The sequence below is a fragment of the Apium graveolens genome, chromosome 4 (genome assembly GCF_009905375.1).
Source record: "Apium graveolens cultivar Ventura chromosome 4, ASM990537v1, whole genome shotgun sequence".
NCBI lineage: Eukaryota > Viridiplantae > Streptophyta > Magnoliopsida > Apiales > Apiaceae > Apium > Apium graveolens.
The window spans coordinates 179726523-179739132 of NC_133650.1; the positions used below are offsets into that span (position 1 = coordinate 179726523).

The window sequence follows — 12610 nt, forward strand, 5'->3', positions numbered from 1 at the left end:
ACAGAAAGCCGGCGCGGCCGCGCCGTGTCGGGATGGCAGAATCCCGTTTCTATTTGGTTTCTGAGAGAAAGAATTCTACACTGCATGGGGCTGCTATATAAGCAACTTTAGGTCGTTTTTAATAAGATAACAAGCCAGAGACATATCAAGTAGAGCCGTAAGAAAACCGTATTAGCACGATTCAATGAAGACGAAGAAGATCTTGTTTTTACTTGTGAATCTTTGTTTTAAGTTGTAACTTGGATGCTAGTTTTCTTACTTGTGAACCTTAATCTTGTTTTGTACTTGGTTTTATTTATTCGTTATAAAGACTACGTTTGTTATACAATGATTTCATCGGAACCCACGTTGATGATGAGTCCGATTATGGGCTAATCGTTATCTTGGGGGTCTAGCGGATTTATTTATGGATTTCTTTAGTTAAATTGTTATGATGCCTTAGTGTGTGGTGATTGTATGATAACCTAGTATTGGTTGTGCTTATTCGTCTTATAAGAGGCGCGAACTTATAAGATAGCGTGTTAATTCTTTATGAAGCGACAGTGAATATAAGGATTTAGAACTTGCCATGTTAGCATAGGTTCATGAGTTATTGTTATGCATGATTCGTAGGTAATTTTACCCATCTTACTTGCCCTATGTAATCAAGATAGATAACTTGTACTTAAACCGTTATGTTGTCAAATTCTATAGACATATAGGGTCTCAATATAATTAGGTATCAATATAATTGGTGTCTAATCAGCTTCTATCTCTTTTGTGGATGTCTGGTAGTATGGTACTCGTGCAACGAAAGTTGGCATTTATCAGTTTTGTATTATCTAATTAGTGTCATCACAATTGCATGCTAAGGTTGAGAACAAAAAGGCTATTGAATGAAGTATTTAATGAAGTTAGAATCCCATGTTTGTCATATATATTAATTCAACCAATCTTATTCTCTTAGTTATAATTGTTAGCTTAATTCTTAGTTATAAACAACCTCTATTTGTTATCGTCTTAGCATTGAATAATAACCATACATTGTTGTTTAAGTGCATAGATTAATTAGTTAACCAAAGCCAGTCTCTGTGGGAACGAACTAGAAAAGATTCTATGTTACTTGCGAACACGTATACTTGCGTGAATTATTAGCGCGTGTTTAGCGACTAACAAGTTTTTGGTGCCGCTTCTGGGGACTGCAGTGTTAATTTATAGTTATGTGCTTTCAATCAGTGGTCATTAAAGTTCATTGACTCGGACATTGTTACTTATCTATTTTCTGGTCTTATTTCAGGTACTCTAGCGAGGGTGTATGCATACGTGTTCGCGTACTCGTAAGAGAACACTGGATAAAGCCGAGAAAGAACTTGTGGTGGTTCGAAGAGAAGTTTTTGAGGAAGAAAAGAAGGTTGAAGAAGAAGAGAAAGTCGAGGAACTAGTTTTAGTAGAGATGGGTGATCAAGTAGAAAATCCTAAGGCTTTGATGGACTATTCTCAGCCTAAGATCAATGACATTTAGTCAAACATCATCAGGCCAACCATCAGGGCTAATAATTTTGAGATCAAGTCAAGCACGATCCAGATGATACAGAACGCAATTCAGTTTGGGGGTTCTCCTACTGAAGACCCCAACATGCACATCAGGGATTTCATCGAGATCTACGACACTTTCAAATTCAATGATGTGATTGAAGATGCTATCAAGCTGTGACTTTTCCCATTCTCTCTAAGGGACAAAGCTAAGTGCTTATTACATTCTCTACTAGCAGGGTCTATCACCACTTGGGAAGATTTTGCTCAAAAGTTTCTCACTAAATTCTTCCATATGGCGAAGACTGCTGCAATCAGGAATGCTCTTACCCAGTTTGTTAAGCAAACTGGAGAATCTATTTGTGAGTCTTGGGATCGATATATAGAGATGCTAAGGAAGTGCCCACACCATGGCATGCCTGATTGGATGATTATTAACTATTTCTACAAAGGATTGAGTGCTACTTCTAGACCCATGCTTGATGCAGCATCAAGAGGAGTGATGTGCCAAAAATATTTATTTTAAAATTGTAAGCGCACAATTTATCATTTTAATAATTTGAGATTCGCTCCGTAGAGACTATATATTTTTCACAACCTTAAATTTTAATTTAGGCGAAATAGAACAATTAATTTGAGAATTTAACTTTTTTTTACTATTTAACAACCAAATCGAAGAATGATGATGTAACAAATATTTAATTAGCTATGAAAAATTAATAGTTAGCAACTACGAAGTCCGAAAATTAATTTACTAAGCATGGCATGAGTTCTTGATGTCAAATAAGAAAAAATAAGAAGTTGAAGAAAATTGGCTAAAAAGAAGGCATTATAACACTAATAATGAGCAAATGATGGTGGAAGAATTTAATTCTAAACTAATTAATCCTATTAACTACTACTACTACATTACTTCTACACTAATAGATCAAGTAAAAGTTTCAAACAGATTGGGCCAAGAACATGAAGTGGTCCAACAAGGAAACTAAGCTATCATAATATAAGAGAAGAAGTTGGGCCAATAAAGGAAATTTATACGGACCTAGAGAAATAAATAAAAAGTAAACAAACAATGCAGGTTGAAATTAGAAGCAATAGTTATGACAATTGATGAGTGCAATTAAAACCTAAATCATAAATTAAATTAGTAGAGAAAATTAACTTCGGTCTATTAATTATTAACCAAGGCAAATAAAAGTAGCAATTAATATACTACTCAAACAATTAATTACTACGTCTATACAAGACAATGAAATAAACATGGGCCTAGAAAGATTTTGGGCCTTATTAACACCAAATAAGTATATTGAACTAAATTAAAACAACACGGGCCAATTAACTAAAAATAAAAATAAGAGATGCACTTTAAGATATTAAGGATTAAATATACTGCGCAGAAAGAAAAAGGAAAAAAAATAATAAAAATAAAAGACTGTAACAATATAGAATATTATCTACCAACGAAAAGGCAATGAAACTGAGCTTCAGATTGTAAACTATAATAAATGTCTACTGCTATGAAAAATGAACAAGCTGCCAAGCACTGCATAGATAGAAGAAAATGCGGAGAAAAGAGAGACCCCAATCACAAAACATGTTTGAGCCGGAAGAATGATTTCGCCCAAAAAATTGAATAAACCCGGAAAAGTGAATCAATAATTTTTTAACACAACTAAGAAAGATCTAGAATATAAAATTCAAGATTTTAACTAGATCTAAAGGGCTCCTTTCAAATCTCCAAATTGTAACTTGTGAGATTTTAAAAGATATCATAACCCAATATGTGAAGATAACAAGATTTAAAAACATAAAAATATGGAAGAAGATGTGAATTATAAAAAAAACTTGATTAATATTAATTGAAAGAGTGCTTACAAATATTTGAGAGCTACTACAATGGAAATGAAAACTAGATGTAGAGTAAGAGAAAATAGAGGCTACTACTAAAATTAGGTTAACTAAGAAAAACTAAGGTGATGAATGCAAGGGGGAAGGGGGTATTTATAGCTAAAAAGTAGGGTTTAGGGTAGAGTTGGGTGAATCTTGGTCATCCAAGTGAGAGGTGTGTTTTGTTGATCTTGACCCTTGATTTCCACCAACTCTTTCTTTTGGTTTTTTCTTCAAGTTGCTTGGTGACATTATATTTCTTCAATTTTTGCCATTTTCTCCTTTTTTCTTCACATTTCTCATTTTTCCAAATATCTACAAAATGATGAGAATGCAATAAATTAATTTATTTAAAATATGAAAGCAAGCAATAAATAAGTATGAAATTATGCAAAAATATGTGATTATCAAATGCCCCATACCTATCTTTTGCCCGTCCTCGAGTAAAATCAAAAATAAAAATGCTAACTAAGAAAAATCCTATGCTCATTTTCGTAGGCGTGACGGGAAATTTTAGGTTTACCAACCCGTTAAACCCATAGACGATCTCCATAGGAGGAGTGTTGTCTCCTAAGGGTTTACAGAAGATATATCCATAAAATCTTTGAGACAATATAACAAGTATCTACCTCAATCTTACTTTAATATTTCATTGGTGTTAACAAGAAGATTTTTTAAATAAAATACATGCCTTAAAGACTCTTCTAATAATAGCCAATATGTAGGTGACTCAAATCTGCTTATGTTGACTTAGAATTTTTACAAAAGATCCCAAGGTGTGTAGTGAATTTAAGGCCTTTGATGGATTTAACTGTCTAAGAACATTTTCTCTTTTTCAACTAATATTGAACTGACCCATTCTCTATCAAAACAAGTATCTAGCCAAACTTCTCAAAATTATTCTTTTTTTTCTTTTTTTCTTATTTTTTTTGTTTCAATTGACTTTATGATGCTTGTTTTCTTAGGCTTTCTATGTTACCCATATAGCGAGTTTTAGGTCAGTGACTCCCAAACCAGATGGTGTTAGGGCACTAGGTTTTGAAATCCCCCGACGAACTTAATAACTCGAGTAACAAAGGCAACAAAACAAGACTAGTCAATTCTACTTGTGCCCATTATCTAAAGATTTTTGTTTATAAGAACAATGGGTATTGAAGTAGTTTATTCATCTTTTTTTCTACTTTTTTTTGTTTTTTTTTCTTTTCACAAAGGCTTGATTCGACATTGTTTCAACATGTGAGTTATCTCTCAAGTATCGAATAACATCCCTAAACAATCTCTCCAAAAAAGGTCTTGTGCAAAAGTGTCGTCTTGGAATCTAGAGTGAAAATCAGTTGACACAAGATTCAAAAAGACACCTTACTCAACTACGTTTAAATAATCTAAAAGGCACTATGTGTATAAGTTTTTGAAAATATGCTAACACCAACTACTACTAAAGTTCAAGAGAGAGTAAGACAACTTAGCTAAAAATGTCTCTATTTTTTTGAATTTTTTTTTGTTTTTTTTTATTTTTAAGAATTACACCAAAACCCTCCCCCATACCTAAATCATGCATTGTCCTCAATATATGCAAAAGAGAGAAATAAGCAAGGAAAATGATGTGAATATACTTGATAAGGGATGAAGAGAGTTAAAACTACCTACTGAAAGAGACTTACTTGATCTTGGGTCAATGAGGTGGATGACCTCTTCCTCGGATCGATTGGCAACTCTAAAAATGGTTTGAGATGTTGTCCATTAACTTTGAATATTTCACCATTTTTAAGATTTTCAATTTCAATAGCACCATGAGGAAAAACTACTTTAACAATGTAAGTTCCCTCCCATCTAGATCGTAATTTTCCGGGAAATAAATGAAGCCGAGAATTGTACAAAAGAACCTTTTGACCGGGAGAAAAGGATTTTCTCAAAATTGATTTATCATGAAAAACTTTGGTTCTTTCTTTATAGATTTTAGCATTTTCATAGGCATCATTTCTCATTTCCTCTAACTCAGACAATTGCAACTTTCTATGACTACCGGCATTGGGTAAATCAAAATTCAATTCCCTAATAGCCCACAAGGCTCGATGTTCAAGTTCAACCGGAAAATGATAAGCTTTACCAAACACAATCCGATAAGGGGACATACCCAAGATAGTCTTATACGCCCATAAAACATCTATCAACTTAGTTGACCAATCCTTTCTATTCGAGTTGACAGTCTTTTTTAAAATCTGTTTGATTTGCCTATTTGAGACTTCAACTTGACCACTAGTTTGAGGATGATAAGGGGTGGCCAATTTATGAGTGATCGAGTACTTTTTTAAGAGAGACTCAAATCGATGGTTCTTGAAATGTTTGCCTTGATCACTAATGATAGCTCTAGGCGTACCAAATCGAGAAAAGATATTCTCTTTTAAGAATTTAAGAACGACCTTATTGTCATTATACTTAGTTGGAATGGCTTCGACCCACTTAGACACATAATCGACCGCTAAGAGAATGTAGAGGTTGTCAAATGAGCAAGGAAATGGGCCCATAAAATCTATCCCCCAAACATCGAAAATTTCGATAATTAGGATCGAATTCATGGCCATCATATTACGTCTTGTGATCTTTCCTAAATATTGACACCTACTACAAGCGACACAGAATTCCGCGGAATCCTTAAATAAACTAGGCCAATAAAAACCACTTTGGAGTATCTTAGCAGCCGTCTATTTGGCACTAAAATGACCTCCACAAGCTTGATCGCGACAAAAGGAAAGGACACTTCTAAACTCGTGATTTGGGACACACCTTCTAATGATTTGATCTGGGCAATACTTGAAGAGATAAGGGTCATCCTAAAAGAAGTATTTGACTTGTGAAAAGAATTTGGATTTATCTTGCTTGGACCAATGAGTCGGAATATTGCCGGTGACAAGGTAATTAACAATATCGGCAAACTAAGGGAGGGTAAAGATAGAAAGAAGGTGTTCATCCGGAAAAGATTCATTCAAAGGCAAGTCAACGGTTGACTCTACTACCAATCAAGAGAGATGATCGACAACGACATTTTCAGACCCCTTCTTATCCCTAATTTCTAGGTCAAATTCTTGGAGCAATAAGATCCACCTAATCAAACGAGCTTTTGAGTCCTTTTTCAAGAAAAGATATCGAAGGGCGGCATGATCAGTATAAACAATGATTTTTGAACCAATAAGATAAGACCTAAACTTCTCGAGGGAAAATACTACGGCTAGAAGCTCTTTTTCGGTGGTTGGGTAATTAAGTTGGGCATCATTTAAGGTCTTACTAGCGTAGTATATGACATGAGGTATCTTATTGATTCGTTGCCCTAAAACTGCCCCAACTGCATAGTCGGAGGCATCACATATCAACTCAAAAGGCTCATTCCAATCGGGAGATTTAATTATCGGGGATGAAGTCAATTCTTTCTTAAGGTGTTCAAAAGATTGTAAACAATCACTATTGAACTCGAATTTGACATCTTTGGAAAGAAGATTGGTCAAGGGTCTTGCCATTTTACTAAAATCCTTAATGAAACGCCTATAAAACCCGCATGTCCGATTTTGGTGGAGGGAGACTAGCAATGAGATCAATTTTAGCTTTATAAACTTCAATTCCCTTTTCCGAGATTTTATGACCAAGGACGATTCATTCTTTAACCATGAAATGACATTTTTCCCAATTAAGAACGAGGTTCATTTTTTACACCTTTTCAAAACTAGGTCAAGGTGGTTTAGACACTGATGGAAAGAAGAACCAAAGATGGAAAAATAATCTATAAAAATTTCTAGGAATTCACCTACCATATCGGAAAAAATGCTCATCATGCATCGTTGAAATGTAGCAGGGGCCATGGTCAAACCAAAAGCTAGACAACGATAAGCGAATGTTCCGAAAGGACATGTGAACGTGGTCTTTTCTTGATCTTCGGGAGCAATAGGGATTTGAAAATAGCCGAAAAAACCATTTAGGGAACAATAATAGGAATGACCCACTAACCTTTCTAACATTTGATCGATGAATGGTAAAGGAAAGTGATCTTTTCTAGTGGCAGAATTGAGTTTCCTATAATCTATACACACTCTCTAACCAGATTGAACACGAGTGGGAACTTGTTCGTCATTCTCGTTGGTCACTACGATAATACCCGATTTCTTAGGTACTACTTGAATCGTACTCACCCACGAGCTATTAGAAATGGGAAAGATGATCCCATTATCTAGGCACTTAATAATTTCCTTCATAATAACTTCCATCAAAGTTGGGTTCAACCTCCTTTGTGGCTCCCTAACTGGTTTAGCATCATCAACCAAGTGAATCCTATGTTGGACAATTGTCAGACTAATTCCTTTAATATCAAAAATACTCCAACATGTGGCTTCCTTATTCTCTTTAAGCACACTTAAAAGTTCCTCTTCTTGAGATAGGGTCAAATTAGAAGTAATTATGACGAGAATAGATTTATTAGGGCCAAGAAACTTGTACTTAAGAGTGTTAGGAAGAGGTTTGAGTTCTAATTCTGGTAGACTTGGCTCAACTGGTTCACTAGCTTGATAAAGGGACAAAAGGAGTGGTTCAAGCTCTTGGTTAGTTGTAGGAATGGTGGACTCTAACATCTCATTGACCTCATTAGTGTAATCGGAATCAACCCAATTTTGACCAAAATGATTTAAGCAAAAGTCAAGAGCATCTTCGACACTCATGGTTTCATGATCAAGCATTTTATCAATTAAATTAATTTCCATGTGTTGGTCAAAATAGTCATTGGGTTGGTTTTCGACATGAAAAATATTGAGATCAATGGTCATATTTCCAAATGTTAGTTTCATTAAATCGTTCCTACAATTAATCAAGGCATTGGATGTGGCTAGAAAAGGTCTTCCTAGAATGTTCGGAATTTGATTTTTAGGATTTTTGACCAGTTCAGTTTCTGGGACCACAAAATCAACGGGAAAAACAAAATCACCAACCTTAATTAACACGTCTTTAATTATTCCCTTAGGAATTTTGATATAACAGTCAGTTAATTGAAGTGTGACATTGGTCTTTTGAAGTTCACCTAGACCTAATTCTTGTAGATAGAATATGGAAGAAGATTCACACTAGCACCTAAGTCAAGTAAAGCTTTGTCAACAAAAGTGTTGCCTATGACACAAGAAATAGTAGGACAACCGGGTCCTTATATTTCACGGGAATTTCATTCGAGAGAATCGAACTAACTTGAGATGTCAAAAAGGCTTTCTTAGGAACATGAGTGGTTCGTTTATGAATACACAACTCTTTTAGAAACTTAACATACGAAGGAATTTGTTGAATGGCATCTAAAAGAGGAATGTTGACCTTAACTTACTTGAAAACTTCTAAGATCTTGTCTACTTGAGCTGATTGTTTGTTCGAAATAAGTCGTTGAGGATACGGAGCTTTCGGCGTAAAGACTCTTTCGTTAGACAAATCGGGGCTAGGTTTCGAAGGTGGTGCAATCGAATGAGGTGTTTCGCTAGACTCGAAATTCTCGGGTTGCTTCAAGTGACCTAGACTCGGACTCAAAGGTGAGGGATTAGGTTCCGAACTCGAATTCTCTTCTTCATTAACATCAACACCAACTCGATTTCTCACTTGATTTCCCGACCGTAGAGAGATGACGGCGTTCACATATGAGGTCTTTGATTAAGCAAAATTTTAGGATTCACCTCGGGTTGACTTGGAAACTTATTTTTCTCACGCTCACAAATCGTGTTAGCTAATTGACTCATTTGAACCTCCAACTCAGATATGGCTTGGGCATTGTAATTAAATAATTTCCTATCTTGGGTCATGGTTTGCATGAAGGCTTGTTGAGATTTAGTCAAATTAGTTTGAGATTTTAGCAAAGCCTCAATACTCTTTTCTAAGGAATTAAGTCTATTATCCGAATCATTAAACCCGGGAGGATTCAAGGGTGCTTGAATTGGGTTTGGATAAGGATTTTGACTAGAAGTGGGGTAAGAGTTTGGATTAGGCTTTTGAAATATGGGTTGAGGAGATTGGTAGTTTTGACCTTGGGTTCATGAGAAATTCGGGTGGTTCTTCCACCCGGGATTGTACATGGGTACAAAAGGGTCTTCCTAGGTCGAGGTTGAAACATAGCATTCACTTGCTCAAACTCTTGAAAGTTTTGAGGTCCATGACTATTAGAGTTATAGTTCACAAACATAGACGCTTGGGAAGGGGCATTAGTGGTTCTAAAGCTTCTAATCTTCTAGTGAGAGTAGCTAACTTTGCTTCAGTTGCTATAGAATTACCAACTAAATGCAAGCCTTTGTTAGCTAATGAACCGAGTGTTTCATTATGCTTACTAGGCTTCGTATTCAGCTCCCTAGTAGACTCCCATAATATGGTCTTTTCCGCTAGTTCCTCGAAAAACTCCCAACCCTGATCCTCGTCTTTTTCCATGAATTTTCCTTGACACATAGACTCTAACAACGCGGTTGTAGGACTATCAAAGACCTCGTAAACAATCTTACAAAGTCTCCACTTTTCTATTCCGTGGTGGGGACATTGGGATAAAAGATTTTTAAATCTTTCAAAATATTTCCAAAAAGACTCATTTTCCTTTTGATGAAATTGATTAATCTCATTTGTAAGTCTCGTAGTCTTATGGTTTGGAATTTTTTTTTAGAAAAATGACTACGAATCCCTCCCAAGTTGAAATAGAATTAAACGGTAGGCTATATAACCATTTTTAGCATTTTCTTTAAGAGCAAAATTGATTAGTCTAAGCCTAATGGAATCCTCGGTCAATTGCTGGAGTTTTTGTAATGCACAAACCTCCTTGAATTCATGAATAAAAAGATAAGGATCCTCACCTTCACTCCTGGTAAATTTAGGTAACATGCTAATATGATGACCTTTAATTTCAAAATTGTTGCCATTAACCGGTGGAAGAGTAATACAAGAAGGTTGGGCCGAACGGGCGGGGTAACAACGATCCTTAAGAGAAACTATCATGTTTACTACGGGTTCAAGAATTTCTACGAGTTCGGATTCTGATGAGGAAGTAAGCTCAATTGGTCTCACTAACCTAGATGAATTATCTCTAATACACATAGTACGCATAAACAGGATATGAATCAAGTAGAAAATAAGTGCAAGAATTTAAAACACGCAAAAGAAAGGGTGAAAAATTGAAAGAAAAATTCTAAATCTATGGTTCCCTAAAAAAACTCTAGACTTGCTCCTAACAAAAAGATATTACTAAAATTCACAAAACTAAAAGTATTCTTTCTAATTGGCCAGGTACGTGCAAGCATTGCCAAGAGGCTAAACACCAGCCTAGTCACCAATCTAAATGGCCAGGTAAGCTTTCGCTAGCATAGACACCAAAGAATGAATACTTAGAGATTTGATCGTTTCAGGTTTTCTTCCTAGTTGAGCGCGAAGTCCTAGGGGCAAATGTCTACTTAGTTTTATTCAAAAGGCTATGGTATGCAAAATGATGGATTTAATGGTTGTGGGCCAAGGAAAAAGTGATGAAATCCCTCCCCTTATCTTGTGATGTGGTTTTGCCCATAAAGTTTATTTAAATGATGCAACACACAATGAGATATAAAAGCGATAAACAATTATGGATGCTCTAAACTACGTGTCCTAACTAAAGAAAAGAAGAAATTTAACGTACCTTGGGTCCTCCAGCAATCATCACAATTTATAATGTACGAAAAATTAAAAACAAGAAAATAAAATCTAAGATGATGTGCTCCTAGGTGAATAAATGCATGATGCAACGAATATGTATTTAACTAACCATTTTTTTTGAATTTTCATTTTTTTTGTTTTTTTATGTGAATTTTTTTATAACTAGTAAAAAATACGAAAAGAGAGAGATACGGGTTACCCAAGCAAGCTTCCAAAAATTCCTTCAAGCCTCGGCAATTTTCGGAGTTCCAACGAGCTTTCCAAATCTCCAATTTTCTAAAAAACATTAAATAAAGAGAGCAAGTACAACTAATTTAAAAAATTAAAAATTAAGGCGCGAAAAATAATTATAGTCCCCGGCAGCGGCACCAAAAACTTGATGTGCCAAAAATATACATTTTAAAATTGCAAGCGCACAATTTTTCGTTTTAATAATTTAAGATTCGTTTCGCAGAGACTATATATTTTTCACAACCTTAAATTTTAATTTAGGAGAAATAGAACAATTAATTTGAGAATTTAACTTTTTTTTACTATTTAACAAACAAATCGAAGAATGATGATGTAACAAATATTTAATTAGCTATGAAAAATTTATAGTTAGCAACTACGAAGTCCAAAAATTAATTTACTAAGCATGTCATGAGTTCTTGATGTCAAATAAGAAAACATAAGAAGTTGAAGCAAATTGGCTAAAGAGAAGGCATTATAACACTAATAATGAGCAAATGATGGTGGAAGAATTTAATTCTAAACTAATTAATCCTATTAACTACTACTACTACATTACTATCAACTGAAAGTTTCAAACAGATTGGGCCAAGAACATGAAATGGGCCAACAAGAAAACTAAGCTATCATAATATAAGAGAAGAAGTTGGGATAAGAAAGGAAATGTATACGGACCTAGATAAATAAATAAAAAGTAAACAAACACGTTGAAAATGGAAGCAATAGTTATGACAATTGATGAGTGCAATTAAAACCTAAATCATAAATTAAATTAATATAGAAAATTAACTTCGGTCTATTAATTACTAACTAAGACAAATAAAAGTAGCAATTAATATACTACTCAAACAATTAATTACTACGCTAATACAAGACAATGAAATAAACATGGGCCTAGAAAGATTTTGGGCCTTATTAACACCAAATAAGTATACTGAACTAAATTAAAACAACACGGGCCAATTAACTAAAAAAAAAATAAGAGATGCACTTTAACATATTAAGGATTAAATATACTGCGCAGAAAGAAAAAGGAAAAAAATAATAAAAATAAAAGACTGTAACAATATGGAATATTATCTACCAACGAAAAGGCAATGAAACAGAGCTTCAGATTGTAAACTATAATAAATGTCTACTGCTATGAAAAATGAACAAGCTGCCAAGCACTGCATAGATAGAAGAAAATGCGGAGAAAAGCGAGACCCTAATCACAAAACATGTTTGAGCCGGATGAATGATTTCGCCCAAAAAATTGAATAAACCCGGAAAAGTGAATCAATAATTTTTTAACACAACTAAGAAAGAT

The 12610-nt window shown here is 34.6% G+C and overlaps 2 non-coding genes across 2 annotated transcripts; one reads left to right on the top strand and one right to left on the bottom strand.

The window, feature by feature from the left end:
• Nucleotides 1–1822: 1822 nt before the first annotated feature.
• LOC141722731 (small nucleolar RNA R71) lies at nucleotides 1823–1929 on the bottom strand. Its single transcript, XR_012575735.1, has one exon. It is a non-coding gene; the product is annotated as a small nucleolar RNA R71 (small nucleolar RNA).
• A 7987-nt stretch (nucleotides 1930–9916) lies between these two features.
• On the top strand, nucleotides 9917–10023 carry LOC141722549 (small nucleolar RNA R71). Its single transcript, XR_012575565.1, has one exon. It is a non-coding gene; the product is annotated as a small nucleolar RNA R71 (small nucleolar RNA).
• Nucleotides 10024–12610: the final 2587 nt, after the last annotated feature.